The sequence below is a fragment of the Notolepis coatsorum genome (assembly GCF_963971535.1).
Source record: "Notolepis coatsorum genome assembly, chromosome: 3".
NCBI lineage: Eukaryota > Metazoa > Chordata > Actinopteri > Aulopiformes > Paralepididae > Notolepis > Notolepis coatsorum.
This window is the reverse complement of record NC_140167.1, coordinates 29,877,417-29,897,567: the sequence shown is the minus strand read 5'-3', so window position 1 is coordinate 29,897,567 and position 20,151 is coordinate 29,877,417.

Below are 20,151 nucleotides of genomic sequence, written 5' to 3'. Positions count from 1 at the left end.
GACCAATATAGACATAACCATACGGTTGCAACGCTCTGCTGCTCTGTCTCAGATCAAGCCACCAAACAAAGAAAGTCAACTAAATGTACCTTATTCACTCGCTCTCCTCCTAGACACCATAGACGAAACATCTAAAGCCCAAAGCATCCTCATTCCCATGAAAGAATGCCAGCTTAATCATACCTAGCCGTCCTCCATTTAATAGCCGTCACTCTCCCTCTCTCTCCCCCCCGCAGTTCCCCAAGAACAACAACAACAACAGGACGCCATCTGTCAACATCATCGAGGTGTGACCGCCAGGACTCGCTCTTCATCCGACTTTGTGTTCTCACAAAACCCACCTTTATGCCCATCTGCCAGGTGGGATGAGGCTGGGACTCTGGGCGCGGCCACCTCGCGGCCGCCGCCGCCCGCTCTCGAGCGGACCTGGCCGAGGCCGGGGCGGATCCCAGCGGAGTCCGCAGTGGAGAGACTGCGGCGAGGGTGCAGTGTCTCCACCGCTCCTAATTACTACCACAGGGGGGCGACAGAGATAAGGGCCGAGTGGCTTCAGCTGCGGAGGAGACGGGAGATGAACAAGCCCCCGGGAACTATGATGGGCTGATAAACAGAGCCAGAGGCCCGTTCTTTTCTCTCTCTCTCTCTCTCTCTCTCTCTCTCTCTCTCTCTCTCTCTCTCTCTGTCTCTCTCTCTCTCTCTCTCTCTCTCTCTCTCTGTCTCTGTCTCTGTCTCTGTCTCTGTCTCTGTCTCTCTTTCTCTCTCTCTCTCTCTCTCTCTCTCTCTGTCGTTCGTCTTCTCTTTCTCTCAGTGGGTTACCAATGGACACAAACGAGTCTAGTTTCTGCGAGGGTGTGGCATGATGGGAGCACTGAGGAACTGTCCATCTCTTGTTGAAATGAGCTCCTGCCTACTCTTGCTTTAAAATCCTCCATTTTCTTCATACTGTACCATCTTGTCGCAATTATTTGTGGTACAGCTTATACGCATATACTCGCTTTTCTACGGTTTCTCTAGTTTGGTCAAGTTACTTTTGAAGCGTATATCGTCCCGGTATACAATATATATATATATATGATATATCATTCTATTTTCTTACATTGGTTTTTGAGAAAGTGCCACCAGGTGAGTGCTACACTAACCGTTCTGGTACCTGGTTTTATAGAAACTCCCCGAACAGGAAAACTCTTAACCTCCTCTGGGAAATATTTCTGTCCCCGCGAGCTCATTTTCCCCTCTCAGGGAATGCAGACTCCCACCTGGCTGATTTAGCTGCCTATATCTCCCACGACACAAGCGCTGACGATGCCAGAACAGCATCGTCACGTGGCCATTTTATTGGGGGAAATAGAAGCTCGTTAACTCTCGGCAGGCAGACGGCGCCGTTGATACAGTAGACGATTCTGATCTCAACGTATAACTACAAGGACGAACTTTGTGAGGTTACATTAGGAATCTTATGGCTTATGTTTGTTTATCGAGTAGTCTCTTAACTTCTTTCCCAGCTTTATTATAGACATAGTTGTAACTTTACATTCCATGTTTATTGAGGAAACACCTATAGTGAACCCTTTATTACGTTCCCTGTGTCTTTGGAGTGAGTTTTGAGGCGATTAGCAAACTGTAACAGTGCTCATTTAACATGTGAACTTGGACCGAGGGGCTGGTCTCTATAGAAGGGCTAAGAAGGCCCCTTGTTGTCAGCAATAACAACCCTGTGACGAAGCAAGGAAGCAGAGAGACAAACTACATGACAGAGAAACCCAAACTTTGTTCATCTGTACCCCAAACACTCAACCTCTCAGCATGTACAGTGTGGGCAGGTCAGCACTTGATGCAGGGCTGATTGAGGTGGGGGGGTGGGGGCAGTGCAAGGGAATATGTGGGATTTGAATAACCCCAAGCCTCATTCCCGGAGAGGTCATGGAGTATCCATTAAAACAACTTTTTTTATTTGACTTCTCGCCTCTGCTCTGTCACCCGAATAGGCTGGACGAGGTTCTTTTGGGGCCCAGACCTTCAACCGCTTGACTATTTCACTTGGCATTCTGATGCCAGCCAGACAGAAGGGCTTCTTCTATCGAACTTGTTCTAAAACTCAAAAGTCAACATTTGTGTCTCTGTGTCGCAGAGAGAAAATGCAGTTGTGAAGGGGAGAGGATGTTGCCATAAATGTATTGTGCGCTGTATATTGTAATGTATACCGCGCAGCCTCTCGCCGGGTCAAATAACCCCTCCCCCACCGACCCAGCGGATGGCCGCAGGGGGAGAACGGGATGCAGCTTAAGTACGAAAGAAAATTCTGTGTTTTTGAGGACTGATACAAATACAATAGCACTGCCTTAAAAATACCTAAATCTTCCATTTCGTTTAATCGGATAGAACATCAAATGCCCAACGTCTCACCTTTTCATATTCTTTAAAATCGTTTGGCCAATATTCAAAATGTGCAGATAATTATGGAGGCATACTGTAAAAAGTTATAACGAGCAGACTTGGTTAAAGGTGGTTGAATGTAATGGGTCATGGTGTTTTAACGTGTATATACATTTTATATTTCTTTTCGGTGAACACGTGATGAAAATGGTGTGAAAAATCTATGGGAATTTTCTCCTGTTGTCGAGTTTCAGGCAGACGTGGGACGAGGGAACTATCGAGGGAACTATCTCCGGGTTTCAGGCAGACATGTTTATTTTCGGGGGGTTTTCATCCCAGTTCTCTGCTCTAAATACTCCCTGTTTCTATCACATTATGTAAGTTGTGCTGCTCATACCCAGCGAGAAGAGAGGAGGATAAGTGATGAAGGAGAGCGAGTTATGATGTCGACTCTAGTCCTCTACTCATGCTGTGTATCAAAGCACCAGGTTTTGACCATGAAAACCATTCAGCCGTCCAAAATACTGCACCAATACGCAGTATCGAGTCGCTCAGCCATCTGAAATACTGCACAGATACGCAATATCGAGTCGCTCAGCCATGCAGAATACTGCACAGATACGCAGTATCGAGACATTCAGCCATGGAATACTCCAGATATGCAGTATCGAATCATTAAGCCATCCAGAATTCTGCACAGGTACTGCACATTATGAGCCACACATCTCATTCTGTGAAAGAACGGTAAATGTGTGCTACAGAATAAAGACAAATAAAGACTTCTTAATGCTGCCACTTACTGTACACACGTGTGCAAACACACACACACAAATCAGGGTGGCAGGCTGCCTGTGTGTGACCTTAGGTGTAAGTGCAAAGACAGGAGACAAGGAGGGAGGCCAGAGATGGAGGTCAGTTTGAGAGGAGTGATGACTAATGCAATGGCCAAGCTTTTATCACTTCTCTCTCCATCTCCACTCTTTAATGAGGTGGAGTGGAAGAATTCAAGGTTCCATTCCTCCAGTTCTCCCCGGCATGTCAAGAGACAAGATTGGAGTTTTAAGCAGAGATGGGGAGAGAGAGACCGGGAGGGAGAGAGAGAGAGAGAGGGAGGGAGAAATAGGGAGAGGGAGGGAGAAAGAGAGGGGGGAGGGAGAGATAGGGCAAAAGAAAGAGAGAGCAGGGGTGAGAAATGGAGGAGAGTGGCGGAGGCTGTTGGACACAGAACAGATTGTCACAGAACAAGATTCTGTGGTTGCCAGAACAGACCTGCTGGTGAGGTCTCCTGCTGGTCTCCGAATGGCGTTCTGCTGCATTAAGCCAGAATGATCAGCACTTCCGCACAAAACTTTTTGGTGCTGAAGGTTGAAGCCAGTCCCCAGGACTGCTGCACTGGTCCAGCTCCCTCTCTCCCCTATCGATAGGCGTCCGTCCACGCAGGAAGGGATAATGATGATCTTCGCCCTGGATGAGTTTTTCTTTGAGCTGCAGCCATGTCTGCAGTGTGCCAGTGCGATATCCTTCAACGGCGGTCCCAAGGCTTCCCACGCACGTTTTTCATTTCCAACGGCCTCTCGTGTTCAACAACTTGTCAGAATTCTCTTTTAGCAACACAATTCTATGTATTTAGTAAGATATCGCTAAAGGGGGAGGCTTAGTCTCAATGGAAGTGTATTCAACTGCTTTTGGATTGGGATTACACCGTTTTTCCGTCGCCACTGTACATTCTGTATTAACGCTTTAAATGTTCTTGTAAATGTAGGGCTATGTTGAAACATTTAGTTGTGTTGCAGGGTTGTAGACGTTTCTGCATCAAGGCGACAGCACACTTCAGTTCTCCCTCATAAACAGTGTCCAGCTGCCTATAGGCTGAGTTGTAAACATGACTGGTAATGTCTGTTATCTGAATAAACACTGGATGGTGGGTTTTACCACATCACCAAATGACAGCATACCGGTGTGTCGCACTGAAGCCTTAAATGGTTAATTTGTGGACGACACATCTGGGCCTCATTATTGTCTGAACATAATAACATAATTATCGTACATTATCCTATAGGGCTGGTGGTGCGATACAGTAAGATTGGCTCAGTCCTATTGTTCCCACTGTACATCAGCTGGTCCTTTGTAGAATAGTAGTACGGAATATATCCAGACATCATTGAGGCTTCTGACATAATAGGCCTGAGCAGGAATGCAAAAATGGTGGCATTCTTTTTATTTTGTGGGGATGACTGTAAAAACTCAACATTCCACTGGACCCTGTGGTAAAGCCACACTTTTATAAGACAGTATGACTGACAATTTCATGTGACAACTTCAGTTTGATGAATTGAGGTCACATACGTACATGTTCTCACTTCTCATGCTATGATACAGCATTTGGGAAATGTGCTTTGAAGGGGTCAGGTATTTGTGTTTTGTTGTGTATGTGTGAAATAACAATAAGCTGGGCCTACTGGATATATTAAAATATACTTTTAATAGAATATACTGTATAAGTATATTACAATATAAAACAAACATGCCTACAAAATGTATGTAATTCTATGTTTCAAGAATGTAGAGAGGTTGGTCTATTTCATGAAGGTTCTTTTTTTGCAAAGAAGCATGGTTTAGAAAATATCAACTGCTTTATCTATGCCATCATATTCATAATACAGTGTATAAAGTATACAACAGACATTGCTTAAAGAGGGCTAGCATGGTTCAATTATGCACAAGGTTACGCAACTTCGATTATGAAGAATACGGTGTATGCTTACTTGTGTATTAAATCAAATCAAATAAATACTTAATATTTTCCAGAAAGTTCCACTTTGTTCTTGTTTGTGACCATGGTCTCAAACAGTAATGAATTAATTTGATTAAATTGAGTATCTCAGAAGACCATTTAATATGAAGCATTATTTGAATAATTCAGCTTTTATTTAATTATTAATTGAACTTTGAGAAGTGGGGTTTTATATATTCTGAGAAGTAGTATCACTTGTTAATAATACAAGTGAATCTCAGACTTCATCCAAAAAGTCCCATGCAATATCCCTGCAGTTATTGGGGTGGTATATGAAGTTCTGACTGAAGCTAGAATCCTCATGAAAGATTCATACAACAGGGTTTCAGGCAACTGCATTTAATGTACAGTCAGCAACCTGTGTCAAGAAAACATGCCCTGATTCACAATGTCGAAGAAATCAATATGCCTCACATAGCAGAACCCTGCAAATAAATACACCTCACATAGCAGAACCCTGCAAATGAATAGGTCTCACGTAGCAGAACCCTGCAAATCAATAGGTCTCACGTAGCAGAACCCTGCAAATCAATAGGACTCACGTAGCAGAACCCTGCAAATCAATAGGACTCACGTAGCAGAACCCTGCAAATCAATAGGACTCACGTAGCAGAACCCTGCAAATCAATAGGACTCACACACACTGACAGACAGACAGACAAACATGCACACACATACGCGCACACACACACCTCAAGCATCTGGGTGGCTGGCCAGAGACAGGCCTGTCTCTGAGTATATCTGGAGACTTACTTAAACAGCCTGCATTATTCAATGGACGGGAGACACAATGATAAGACCTACACAAGCTCCCTGGATGCAGCCAGCATTTCACTTCTGCCAGTCCTCCATCATACAGCTGACCGCACACACTGATCCACAGTAGTGCAGGATACGCTCAGTAACGCACACTGCTCCACAGTAGTGCAGGATACGCTCAGTAACACACACTGCTCCACAGTAGTGCAGGATACGCTCAGTACACACACTGCTCCACAGTAGTGCAGGATACGCTCAGTAACACACACTGTTCCACAGTAGTGCAGCCAGGATAAGCTCAGTAACACACACTGTTCCACAGTAGGGCTCTGAAAAGAACAAGTTACAGGTTGATTAAAAACCTCAGCTCAGAACTCGGCAGAATCTGCACCTGGCTCGCTGATAACAAACTATCATTACACCTGGGTAAAACAGAGTCCATTCTCTTAGGATCAAATAACAAACTCAGCAAGACCGACGGCTTCTCAGTTACAGTGGGTGACAATATTGTCACAAGGAAAGATTAAATTACATACCTGGGTTCCATCCTAGAGGCAAATCTTTCCTCTAGGATGGCATCCAATGTAATAAAAAAAAGTCAACCAACGAACTAGATTCTTGTACCGGATCTCCTCTCTGGTAAACAAGAATACCCTGAAGACTCTGGCAGGAGCACTGATTCAAGGGTACTACGACTATGCATGCACCTCATGGTACCAAAGCACCTCAAAGGCGCTAAAAACAAGATTACAAACATCACAAAACAAACTGATCAGACTACTGCTTGACCTTACTCCTAAAACCCACCTCACCCCTGCCCATTTTGCCTACCTAGGATGGCTTAGAGTAGACGACAGAGTACAGGAACTTGCAATGGGCCTGGTCTACAAGATACACTACACCACTCAGGTACCCATGTACATGTCAAAATACTTCCCAAAGGTCAGTGAATACCACTCCCACAACATCAGAGGGAGTTCCACAAATCATGTGCAACCCAGATTCGGCACAAAGGGACTAAACACGTTTTGCAATTCTGCCACAATAATGTGGAACGCCCTACCCACAGCCGTAAAAAATTTTGAATCCCTACCCACCTTCAAAACCGCTCTCAAGAGAGCACCTACGGGAGGCTGCCATTTGAAACTGTAAATGTCCAAACCCCCAACCCCCTCCTAATGGACAGTCTCCTCGCCACCGTATGTATATATTTTCTCCCACCCATCCACCCCCTCCTAATGTAAAGTGAAATTATTTCAAGTTTCTTTAATAGTTGTCATACAGAAGTACAGAATACTTTTATACAAAATGCTTCTTACTGTTACGCTCCAGAGACTGTGCTAGACAAGATAAGTATGAAATAAAATATAGCATGTTAAAAATAGAAGTAAAAATAGAAGTCAGTGTTCAGTATAGACATATGTACAATGTTCGATGCAGAATAGAAGTAACTGAGTTACCATACAATATACAATGCAATGTACTAATATACAATACTATATAGTGCAAAGCAGGAATGGGATGAGGTACAATTTACAGGGTTCAGTGAAAATCCTTTACCAATAAATATAAAGTGTGTTTAGGTGTTCTAAAGTGTGGAGAGTGGGTGCGGCAGTGTGTTGTTTGTTTAAAGTGAGTGTGTGCGTGTGGATGTGTGTGCTGTGTGCATTTGATGGTTGTTGTTTCAGTGTTTATTGTTCGTTGAGCAGCCTGATGGCCTGGGGATAGAAGCTTCTTCTGAGTCTTTCTGCACTCGCCATGAGACTCCGGTATCGCTTGCCTGACCGCAGCAGTTCAAAGAGCTGTCCTGGCTCCTCAGCCTTGCAGCAGTGACATCAATAAACGGATGCAAAACAGCAGCATAGAAATAGATAAGCTCAAGGATAAATAGCTCTAAATTACAATGCAATAGTTACAGTATGGATATTTGTGTGCGCAAAGTAGCATCAGAAACAAGATACATGTCTCAAGTATTGTGAGTCAGTACAGTGTGAGTGAGTAGTGAGCAGGCAGACAGCAGATCGTTAGGTTAGGTCCGGAGAATGAGAGGAACACTATGATCAGTTGTGAGAATGAGGGGAACAATATGATCAGTGGTGGGAATGAGAATAGTGCATCCCATGTCTCATTTTGGCTGGTAATTGCCTGCATGCTCAATTCAGACGTACAACCCCATCTCTTTGAACGAATGCTGCTCTGCCAAATGCTCTAGTGTTCAGGGCCCCCTGCTGTGGCGCACGCAGAAGATGAAGCCACCCGAGGTACAAGAGGCTATGAGATTCAACCAGTAAACACAATGGATGGATAAAAAAAACAAAGAGACTTAACATTAAAATGGAAACTTTTTTTTTACTGATAATTTTTTTTTGTACAACAATGTTTTTGTACTCAAACAATAACTGCAAAAACAACATAAGCATAACAGTATACACAAATAATTGGTAGGCAATATGAAAAAAGTAGAAAATACTTGTAGCTAATAAACACCAGAGTGCCATTAACCTCCATTGTATTGGAGTGACGGCAGCAGATATTTCCCAAACTATGCGAATCACATGGAAATCACTCTGCATAAGAGTTTATATTGTTTTTATTTTGGGTGAACTGCCCCAACTCTGTCTTTTGTCTTACATTGCTCAAGTGCTTTATCCTTGTGCATGGATGTTGTGAATCAGTCAGGAATCAAATGTTGGTTCTTTTATGCATCTTTTTTTATTTCCCTTTAAAAAGGAATATTTCACTTTAGTAGAACCTGTCAAAAATCAGCAGTCTCCATCTAATGTAATTTATAAGTAAGCTAGCGACCACTGTCCCTGTTGTACGCCGTCAACAACACCACTTCTCCCAGGTGGCAGGCACCTCATTCGCTTCCATTCATTTTGAGGACCAAGTCTAAATAGCACACTTGTGAATTATAAACAATCAATAAAGCAATATTATTCTGCGCAATATATTTTCCAACGTTCTATGCAAAGATACACACTCAAACCTACACTGGATCTGCTTTTATTTTTCAAAGGTAATACATCTATAAACACACATCAAATGCCAAAACAAACACTCGAAATTGAAATCTGCACAGCAGTAGTTTGTTTATACTTCAGAAGTATGATTATTTTTTAAACAAGGTCCCCAAAATTTATTGCACCAGGAGCCTGACACCTGGGAGGAAATCAAGTACATCCATCTCCAACAAAACACATTGAATTCCACAATCTTACTAGTAGTAAATAGCATGCATCAAACCACAATGAAAAACACGCAAAAACAATTAATACACAAATAACATTAAAGGTTATAAATAGCATGCATCACAGCACACCACAATGAAAAATCAATACTCTAATAACATTAACGATTCAAAACACAACAACACAAACATTGAAACTGTTGAAATAGAATCATAGGAGGCTCACATTTGGGCTCAATTTAGAGAATTGGACTCCTTTCAAAGATCTCTGGGACCTGGGCAAAGCGTTTTTTTTTTTTTTACTTCTAATTTACATGCTATACTATGTTATTTTATTTCATACTTATCTTGTCTTGCACAGTCTCTGGAGCGTAACAGTAAGAAGCATTTTGTATAAAAGTATTCTGTACGACAACTATTAAAGAAACTTGAACTTGAACTTCCTGTTGTTCTGGGTCTGCCATTCATCAAGATATCCTGGGCGTCTTTGGTCGTTTCTGGGAGAAAACAAACACACCTCACATGAATTAACACACACCTATCATGAATTAACAACACACAGCTATCATGAATTAACAACACACCTTACATGAATTAACAACACACACACACCCATCATGAATTAACAACACACCCGTCATGAATTAACACACACCTATCATGAATTAACAACACACCTTACATGAATTAACAACACACACCCATCATGAATTAACAACACACCTTACATGAATCAACACACACCTTACATGAATTAACACACACACACACCTTACATGAATTAACAACACACACACACCTTACATGAATTAACACACAACTATCATGAATTAACAACACACACCCATCATGAAATAACACACACCTATCATTAATTAACAACACACACCTTCATGAATTAACACACACACCTATCATGAATTAACACACACCTATCATGAATTAACAACACACACCTTACATGAAATAACACACACCTATCATTAATTAACAACACACACCTTCATGAATTAACACACCTATCATGAATTAACACACACACCTATCATGAATTAACAACACATACCTTACATGAATTAACACACATTTTACATGAAATAACAACACACCTTACATGAATTAACAACACACACACCTTACATGAATTAACACACACCTTACATCAAAATAAAAATAAAGTACATCTCCACCAAAACGCATTGAATTCCACAATCTTACTAGTAGTAAATAGCATGCATCAAACCACAATGAAAAACAATCAATACACCAATAACATTAAAGGTTATAAATAGCATGCATCACAGCACACCACAATGAAAAATCAATACTCTAATAACATTTTAACGATTCAAAACACAACACAAACATTGAAACAGTTGAAATAGAATCCTAGGAGGCTCACATTTGGGAATTGGACTCCTTTCAAAGATATCTGGGATCTGGGCAAAGCGTGGGCCCTTCTTTTTGTTCCGGGTCTGCCATTCATCAAGAGATATCCTGGGCCTTTCGTTTCCAAAACGTCTTTGGTAGTTTCTGGGAGAAAACAAACACAGACACACCTTACATGAATGAACAACACACACCTATCATGAATTAACAACACACACCTTACATGAATTAACACACACCTATCATGAATTAACAATTGTAACCAACTTGAAATAATCCTCCAAAGAGCATTAAGACGGCATACATCACTGGGAAACGCCAGAGGGAACTCATGATGTATTTCACACTAATGGGGCTTTTCCACGACCATCCAATCCAATCCAATCCACTTTATTTATATAGCACATTTAAAACAACAAAGTTGACCAAAGTGCTGTACAAGTCCACAAACATAGGATAAAGGATAAAACATAAAAATGTAATAAAAACACATAATAAAACAGTACAATGTGTCACATAAAAAGACCAATCTCTCAAAAACGGTTTAAAAAACAAAAGCCAGAGCAAATAAGTGTGTTTTGAGGCGTGATTTAAACACCTGCAGAGTGGGGGCCTGCCTAACATGCAGTGGCAGCTCATTCCAGAGACGGGCAGCGGCGTTTTGCACCAACTGCAAACGAGAGAGGGAGGCCTGACTGACGCCCACGTACAGGGCATTACAATAATCAAGGCGAGAGGTCATAAAAGCATGGATAACCGTTTCAAAGACGGAACGGGATAAAAAAGGTTCGACCTTGGACAGCCTCCTAAGCTGGAAAAAGCTCCTTCCCACCACAGTATTGATCTGCTTGTCCAGCTTTAGGTCACAATCGAATTTCAAGTTTCAAGTTTCTTTAATAGTTGTCATACAGAAAGAAGTACAGAATACTTTTATACAAAATGCTTCTTACTGTTACGCTCCAGAGACTGTGCAAGACAAGATAAGTATGAAATAAAATAACATAGTATAGCATGTCAATTAGAAGTAAAAAAAAAAAAAAAAAATGAGGTCACAGTGTTCAGTTTAGACATATGTACAATGTTCGATGCAGAATAGACGTAACTGAGTTACCATATAATATACAATACTGTGCAGTGTACTAATATACAATACTATATAGTGCAAGGCAGAAATGGGATGAGGTGCAATTTAGGTACAATTTACAGTAGGTGTACGAGTTGTAGTGCAAATCCTTTATCAATAAATATAAAGTGTGTTTGTGTGATCTAAAGTGTGGAGAGTGGGTGCTGCAGTGTGTTGTTTGTTTAAGTGAGTGTGTGCGTGTGGGTGTGTGTGCTGTGTGCATTTGATGGTTGTTGCATAGTGTTTATTGTTCGTTTAGCAGCCTGATGGCCTGGGGATAGAAGCTTCTTCTGAGTCTTTCTGTGCTCGCCTTAAGACTCCGGTATCGCTTGCCTGACCGCAGCAATTCAAAGAGGCAGTTGTTCGGGTGGCTCGAGTCCTTAATAATTCTCTTAGCCTTCCCCTTGCACCGCTTGTTGTAAATGTTCTGGAGGGTGGGAAGCCCCCCTCCAATTGTGCGTTCGGCTGAACGTGTCACTCTTTGTAGTCTGCTACGGTCTTGTGCAGTGCTATTCCCAAACCAGGAGGTGATGTTGCCGGTCAGGATGCTCTCTATTGTACATGAGTAGAAGTTCCTAAGGATCTTCTGACTGACTTGGAACTTCCTTAGGCGCCTGAGGAAGTAGAGGCGTTGTCGTGCCTTCTTCACAACACTGTCAATGTGTGTGGTCCATGTCAAATCCTCGGATATGTGGGCTCCGAGGTACTTGAAACTGTTCACTCTCTCAACCGGTGCCCCGTCGATGCTGAGGGGGCTGTAGTCCTTGACCCCCGACCTCCTGAAGTCCACAATCATCTCTTTTGTTTTGCTGACGTTCAGGGAGAGGCAGTTCTCCTGACACCACTGTGACAGGTTCTCTACCTCTTCCAGGTAGGCCCTTTCGTCGTTGGCAGAGATCAGGCCCACCACTACTGTGTCATCAGCAAATTTGATGGTGTTGTTGTTCCGCTGTACTACGCAGTCATGCGTGTACAGGGAGTAGAGGAGGGGGCTCAGAACACAGCCCTGGGGGGCCCCTATGTTGAGCGTGATGGATGAGGAGGTGCAGTTGCCTGCTCTTACCACCTGGGGTCTGCCCGTCAGGAAGTCCAAGACCCACTGGCAGAGGTCATAGTTCAAGCCCAGGTCCCTGAGCTTGGCTATGAGTTTGGAGGGGACTATGGTATTGAATGCTGAGCTGTAGTCGATGAACAGCATTCTCACATAGTTCCCCTGCCTCTTGTCCAGGTGTGATGCTGCTGTGTGCAGCACATGGGCTATGGCGTCCTCCGTGGACCTGTTGGGGCGATATGCAAATTGCAGAGGGTCCAGGTTGATGGGGAGGGAGGAACAGATGTAGCCCTTCACTAGCTTCTCAAAGCACTTCATGGCTATGGAGGTGAGGGCTACAGGGCGGTAGTCGTTGAGGCAAGCAGGCGTAGATTTTTTGGGTACAGGGATGATGGTGGACTTCTTCAGACAGGTGGGGATGACAGCCTGTTCCAAGGACAGGTTGAAGATGTCAGTGAATACCGGGGCCAGTTGGTCGGCAGACTTTTAGGACGCGGCCGGGGATGCCGTCCGGTCCTGCTGCCTTCCTGATATTCACCTTTTTAAAGATCCGTCTCACCTCATGTTCTGTTACCCTGAACACTGAGTCTCGATCAGCAGACCCCCCCCCCATTGCCGTGGTTTGTAGGCTGGTGTTTTTATTCACAGCCTCAAACCTTGCATAGAAGGAATTGAGATCATTTGCTAAGGAGATGTCACTGTTCAGTTTGAGGGAGGTGCCTTTGTAGTCCGTCATTGTTCTGAGGCCCTGCCACATGCCTCTAGAGTCAGCCTGTTCAAACTGAAGTTCAACTTTATCCCTGTAACGCCGTTTTGCCTCTATTACTGCTCTCCTGATGTTGTATCTTGCCATCTTGTGTTCTTCCATGTTGCCTGTCACCAGCCCGGTGTTGTATGCTGATGTGCGCACTTTCAGAGCCTCACGGACGGATTTGTCTACCCAGGGCTTTTGATTTGGGTAGATTTTAATTGTGGTGGAGGGGATTGTTTCTTCTACCAGAGTACAGACAGTCAAGCACCGTTTCAGTGTATTCGTTAATATTGGCTGTGTTATCACGGAATACACTCCAGTCTGTGCATTCAAGTGCAGCTTGGAGTGACTCCTCTGACGTCACGGTCCAACGCTTAACCTCTCGCGAGACCACCGGCGTTCGCTTGAGACTTTGTTTGTACTTTGGCAAAAGGAAAATGGCGGCGTGATCGGACTTACCGAATGGACTAAGAGCCTGTGACTTGTACCCATTCTTAAATTGCGAGTATACATGGTCTAATATGTTCTCGCCTCTGGTGGGACAGGTCACATGCTGATAGAAATTCGACAACACCTTTTTAAGACGCGCGCTGTTGAAATCGCCCAGAACCACAATGGCAGCGTCAACGTTTGCTGTCTGGAGTTTGTTTACCTCGTCGCGAAGTTTTGAAAGTGCGGTCCCAGTGCTCGCGTGTGGTGGAATATATACTCTGATGAGTATGATGGACGTCAACTCTCTCGGAAGAAAGAAGGGTCGACATTTGATCGCGATAAACTCCAGGTCTGGGGAGCAGTGGTTAGACAATTCCTTTGCGTTGCCTATATCGCACCACTCCTTGTTTATCATGAAGGCAATGCCGCCTCCCTTCGTCCTTAGTGACTCCGCCGTCCGGTCTTTGCGGAGGACAAAGAAGTGGTCTGCCGGTTCTATTGCATGATTCGGGACATCAGGAGACAGCCAAGTTTCTGTGAAACAGAGGACATTACAGTCCCGAATGTCCCTCTGGAATTGGATCCGTGCTCTGATGTCGTCCAGTTTATTTCCTATCGATTGCACATTGGCCAACAATATGCTGGGCAATGTGGTTCTGTGTCGTTTGGACCTCAGTCTGTTTCGGACCCCGGCTCTTTTTCCTCGTCGTCGCCCTGGCTACGGCCACAACAAAGGGTCTCGGCGGGCCGGCTCCTCTTCCAAGTCGTCGCCTTGGCCATGGCCACAACAAAGGATCTCAGCGGGCCACTGCTGCTGTTCTGCAATCCGATCCAGAGAGCAATCCAATCGGTAAGTTGTCCTTAATCCAATGTCAATGATTGACTGACGGTCATACACATATAATGCAGTAGGTGCAAATAAAACTCTTAATACTATAAAAATTAACAAAAGAAAGCACAGTCTCGACGGAGCGATCAGAGAGGCAGCCGTTCGTTGCGGCGCCATTCACCCCTAGGTTGGTGACTGTTGGCTTCACAAAAAGCCCAAGAGTTCCCAAATCACCAGGAGGAGGCACATGACCATTGCTGGGACCAAACACCATGACCTCTGTTTTACTGTCATTGAGACAAAGACAGTTTGATGCCAGCCATGCCTTAACATCATCAAGGCATGCTAATAGTGGTTTTACCGGGTTGATAGTGTTTCTTTTTAATGGCATGTAAATCTGGCTGTCATCTGCGTAGCAGTGAAAGGAGACGCCATGCTTTCGGAGTATAGGCCCTAAAGGGAGCAGGTACAACACAAATAAAATTGGCCCGAGAATTGAGCCTTGGGGAACCCCGCAGGGGAGAGGTGCTGTGGAGGATACAGCGTCGCCCAGGCTAACACTAGGGCTGCAACTAATGACTAATTTGGTAGTCGACTAATCTGCCGATTATTTTTTCGATTAGTCGACTAATCGAAAACCAATGTAAACAACAACAAACCAAAAAAAAAATAAAAAGGATTTTTTTTTTTTTAATTACCTATCTTTGTGAAAGTGGCTTCTCAGCTCTGGTCCAGCTGAAGACAGAGCAGAGGAACAGATTGGACATTGAGCATGACCTCAGAGTTGCTTGTCTACCATCACCCCAGACTTTGAGACTCTTGTCAGGACCAAACAACAACATCATAACATGATGATCCCATAGCAAATTAAAATAATGACTCATGAAACATTTGAATTTGGATCTTTAAGCCACTTTAAATGAAAATGTATTTGAAGAACAATACAGCAATCACTCATAACAAGATAAATAAATTAAATAATACAAATTAAAGTGGAAGTGTACTTTTGTTTGCTGTGTGTGAGAGGAGTCCGTGTGTGTGTGTATGTGTGTGTGTCTTACTCTGATCGCTGTGTGAGTGAGAGGAGTGTGTGTACTGTGTAATTTGTGTGTGTGTCTTACTCTGATCGCTGTGTGAGTGAGAGAGGTGTGTACTGTGTAATTTGTGTATGTGTGTGTGTCTTACTCTGATCGCTGTGTGTGAGTGAGAGGAGTGTGAATGTGTGTGTGTCTTACTCTGATCGCTGTGTGTGAGAGAGAGGAGTGTGAATGTGTGTGTGTCTTACTCTGATCGCTGTGTGTGAGTGAGAGGAGTGTGTATGTGTGTGTGTCTTACTCTGATCGCTGTGTGTGAGTGAGAGGAGTGTGTATGTGTGTGTCTTACTCTGATCGCTGTGTGTGAGTGAGAGGAGTACGTGTGTAATGTATTGTGTGTCTAGTCTGATCATCATCTCCTGCAGGGGAACAATGTTTTCAATGTCCAAAATTTGCTATGGGATCATCATGTTATGATGTTGTCTGGAACCCTGAGAAGCCACTCTCACAAAGATAGGTAGTGCACAAAAAAAAAAAAAAAAAAAAAAAATTAAATAAAGTTTTTTTTTTTTTTTTTTTTATAAATGATTAATCGACGCAACAATTTCTTGTCGACGATTTTTTATAATCGACGTCGTCGATTATGTCGACTAATCGTTGCAGCCCTAGCTAACACAAAAACTTCTCTCAGACAAATATGATCTAAAAAACTCCAGGGCTTGGTCTTTAATGCCAACTAGGGGTGGACGGTATAAACGGTATACGGTATAAACGGTATGAATTTGCTCTACGGTATGGATTTTGACTATACCGTGTAACCGGTAGGGCAGCTCTAAAATAGCAATGACGTCATGTAACCACAGCGCGACTATTTCAATCGCATTTGCCCCTAAAAATAGATCGAATTAGTCATAGATAATAGATATGTGCAAACTGGAAAAAGTTATTTAGGAGGCTTCGCGCAGTGGGCGACAACACGCAATTGTCATTTCATAATAAACACATATCACCGCGGCACACAGCAAGTTTCAATTTCAGTTCCTGGCATTTTTAACCAGTGGAGAAAGGTAAGAGATCTTACCTATCGTTTTTCTTATATGAATTATTCTACGTTAATAAAACATACCTGGTGATCAACTACAGTTTGCTGTAAACATTATGATATGTGTGTAGTGTTATGATAACGACGGGAGGACGGCTGCTGCAGCAGTGGATTTGCGAAATAGCATGCAGCTGCAGAGCCAGTGGCTCTTTCAGGTCTGGTCACAGGCCCGCTCAACAGCGCCCCCCCACCAAACGGCTGAACGACCTGAAAGAGCCACTGGCTCTGCGGCTCTGCAGCTACATATGCTTCTAGCAAAATCCAGCCCCGCTGTTTGCAATGGGAGCAGCACGGAGTCTCGACTCGGGACTTATTTTATTTGGAATATAATGACTTTATACGCAAAAGTAGCCTAGTTTTAAGTTAAAATATTATAAATCTAAATGCCTTGAGGATGTCATTCTTTATATAGCCTGCCTATCAGGCAAAAAAAATTATTCTAACGGAAACACTGATACCGTGATATATACCGTTACCGTCTATGCTTCAAATTATACCGTGATATAAATTTTAGACCATACCGTCCACCCCTAATGCCAACCCAGTGGTCCAAACGGGAGAGCAGAATATTGTGATCCACTGTGTCGAAGGCAGCAGTGAGATCTAAAAGTACGAGAATAAGGGAGTCACCAGAGTCAGTGGCGAGAAGGATATTATTAAAAAAACTCTTAAAAGTGCAGTCTCTGTACTGTGCAGTGCTCTAAAACCAGATTGGAAGACCTCCAGAATGCCATGCGTGTCAAGGAAAGACATTAGTTGGACAAGTACAATTTTTTCCAAAATTTGATAAAAACGGGAGCTTGGAGATAGGCCTAAAATTAGAGAGGACAGAGGCGTCCAGGCTAGGCTTTTTAATAAGCGGTTGCACCACAGCATGTTTAAAATGTACAGGTATATCACCTGTAAGGCTGTTGTTCATAATTGTTAGGACATTTGGTCCTATGACCCTGCTGACCTCTTTGATAAGGTGAGGGGGGAGGACGTCTAGGGGGGAGCCTGAGGGCTTCATATGGGTAATAATTTCCTCTAGCTGAGCAAGGGACACAGGCTCAAACTGGCTAAAGGTGGCAGGGCAGGTGACAGTAGTAGAATGGTCACAAGTAGGGGTGGACGTGCTAGCTCTAATGTTGGCAACTTTTTCAATAAAAAACTGAATAAAAAGCTCACATGTTTCAGTGGAAGCTTCAAGACAAACGGGCTGGGGGACATCAAGAATATAATTAATCGTTTTAAAAAGAACACGAGGCTTGTGGCAGTTGTTTAAAATGATATCAGAAAAATGCTTTGTTTTTTCAGCCTTAACAGTTTGCTGATATCTACACCAGCTGTCCCTCAGAATGTCGAAAGACACCTGCAGCTTGTCCTTTTTCCACTGTCGTTCAGCCCTCCTACACTCTTGTCTGGCTTCACGAGTGCTGTCGTTCAACCAGGGCTCAGGTTTAGGTTTGGAACGCCTGGTTTTTAATGGAGCGACGGCATCAAGGATCTCCAGACAGGTGGAGTCAAACCTGGTTAATTCCTCCGTGTTAACACACACGGGGCTAGCTGAGCTAGTTACAGTAGCGCTAGTAAAAGCGGACGAGAAAAGCACAGCAGTGGAAGGGCTAAACATACGGCATCGGCGGGCCGGTGCAGATGGCTTGTCAATACAGCATGGGAGAGCTACATCAAATAAAACGGGCATGTGGTCAGAGAAAAAAGCATCACAGACTTCAACATTAGAAACGGGTAGACCATATGATAGGACAAGATCCAGTGTGTGCCTGTGTTCTTGTGTGGGACCAGACAGACTGCACAAGATCGAATGAGTCAATAAGATTTAAAAAGTCTCTAGCCAACGGCTTAGAAGGACAGCACACATGTATGTTCATGTCACCCAAGATTAAGACGCAGTCATATTTAGGCATAATTTCAGCCAAGAAATCAGAGAAGTCAGTGATGAAGTGCTTATTGTATTTTGGGGGTCGGTAAATCACCGCGCACAGTACAGGGGGATAGCGACCCAGTTCAAACATGTTCAGCTCAAAGCTGGAGAATGAGACCGATGACAATCCTGGAATCCCTGCTAGATGACTCGTGCGGAAGGGCACCTCAATGGTAAATGGCTGCATTTATATAGCGCTTTTATCCAAAACACATTACAAAACATCATTTTACCCATTCACTGACACCGTGGAGGCGACCATGCAAGGTGCCAACCTGCTCATCGGGAGCAATTAGGGGTTAAAGGTCAACCTCCACGTTGTATTTTTGTTCAATAAACAATGTGGACTAGGCCAACAGTGGCTTTCATGAAGAAGAGAAAAAATAAGTATTGAAATTGACCCAGTTTTAGCGTTTTTATCAAAACATTTTGTCTGCCCAACACAATCAACATGCACATGCATATTTTAATCAATGGTTTATAACGTGCACGTGTAATGTCGTCACAACAGGTATTGGTCACCAGGGGGCTCACCAGGGGGCTCACCAGGGGGCGCTGAGAGTCACACAGCTAGTGGCAGGCAGAGAGCCTTGCTACCATAGATATATGCTTGCTACTACTAGCCGAATGAAAATGTGTTTCACCTCACTATTGCTCCGTGATTATAGCCATCCATCCATCTCTAAAGCTAACCACTATTTGTAAAAGCCACAACCACGTTACCATATTTGTAATAATGTAAATCATTGTGTCGTTGTACACATAGTGTTTATAACGTTAGTAGATAACATAGCTTAGCTTGGTAGCTATTGTGCTAACAACATATCCCGACATCCGGCTTGCTGGCCGGCATGAACGGCCGACCCAAAATGGTTCTCTCCTCTCTGTACACCCCGACCCGTCCCCACGGGTGCCCTGCCGGGGGGCCCATGGACGCGACGGCGGCGGCAGCCGCAGGGCGCCCGAGCCCGCAAAGGCTAGTGTTACACGATAGCTATGAGCTAACTAGCGCTGCGGGCTCCGGCGCGCCGCCGCTGTTGTAGAGTCCACAAGCTTCACTCGGTGCATCAGTCACGAAAGGGGCTATGATGAGCTTGGCAAGCCAGAGTAAAACACAGTTTTCATTCAATCAATCAATAACAACATTAACCAGACTCTCGTTGTGTCTATTATGCTAACGCTAACGTTACCTCATTGTGTCTATTCTACACAGATAGCCTCTCGTGTCTATCTGCTAACGTTAGCATTAGGCTAACTAACGTTACGTCCCTAACCCCAAACAACAAGCGTAACTAATCAGCGATCTTTTTGTCAGACTAAACTCTCCGCTCGGTGGCAAATTGTGTTGATGTCTGTTTTGTTTCATCAATAAATGAGGCAGAATACACAGTGACTGTATA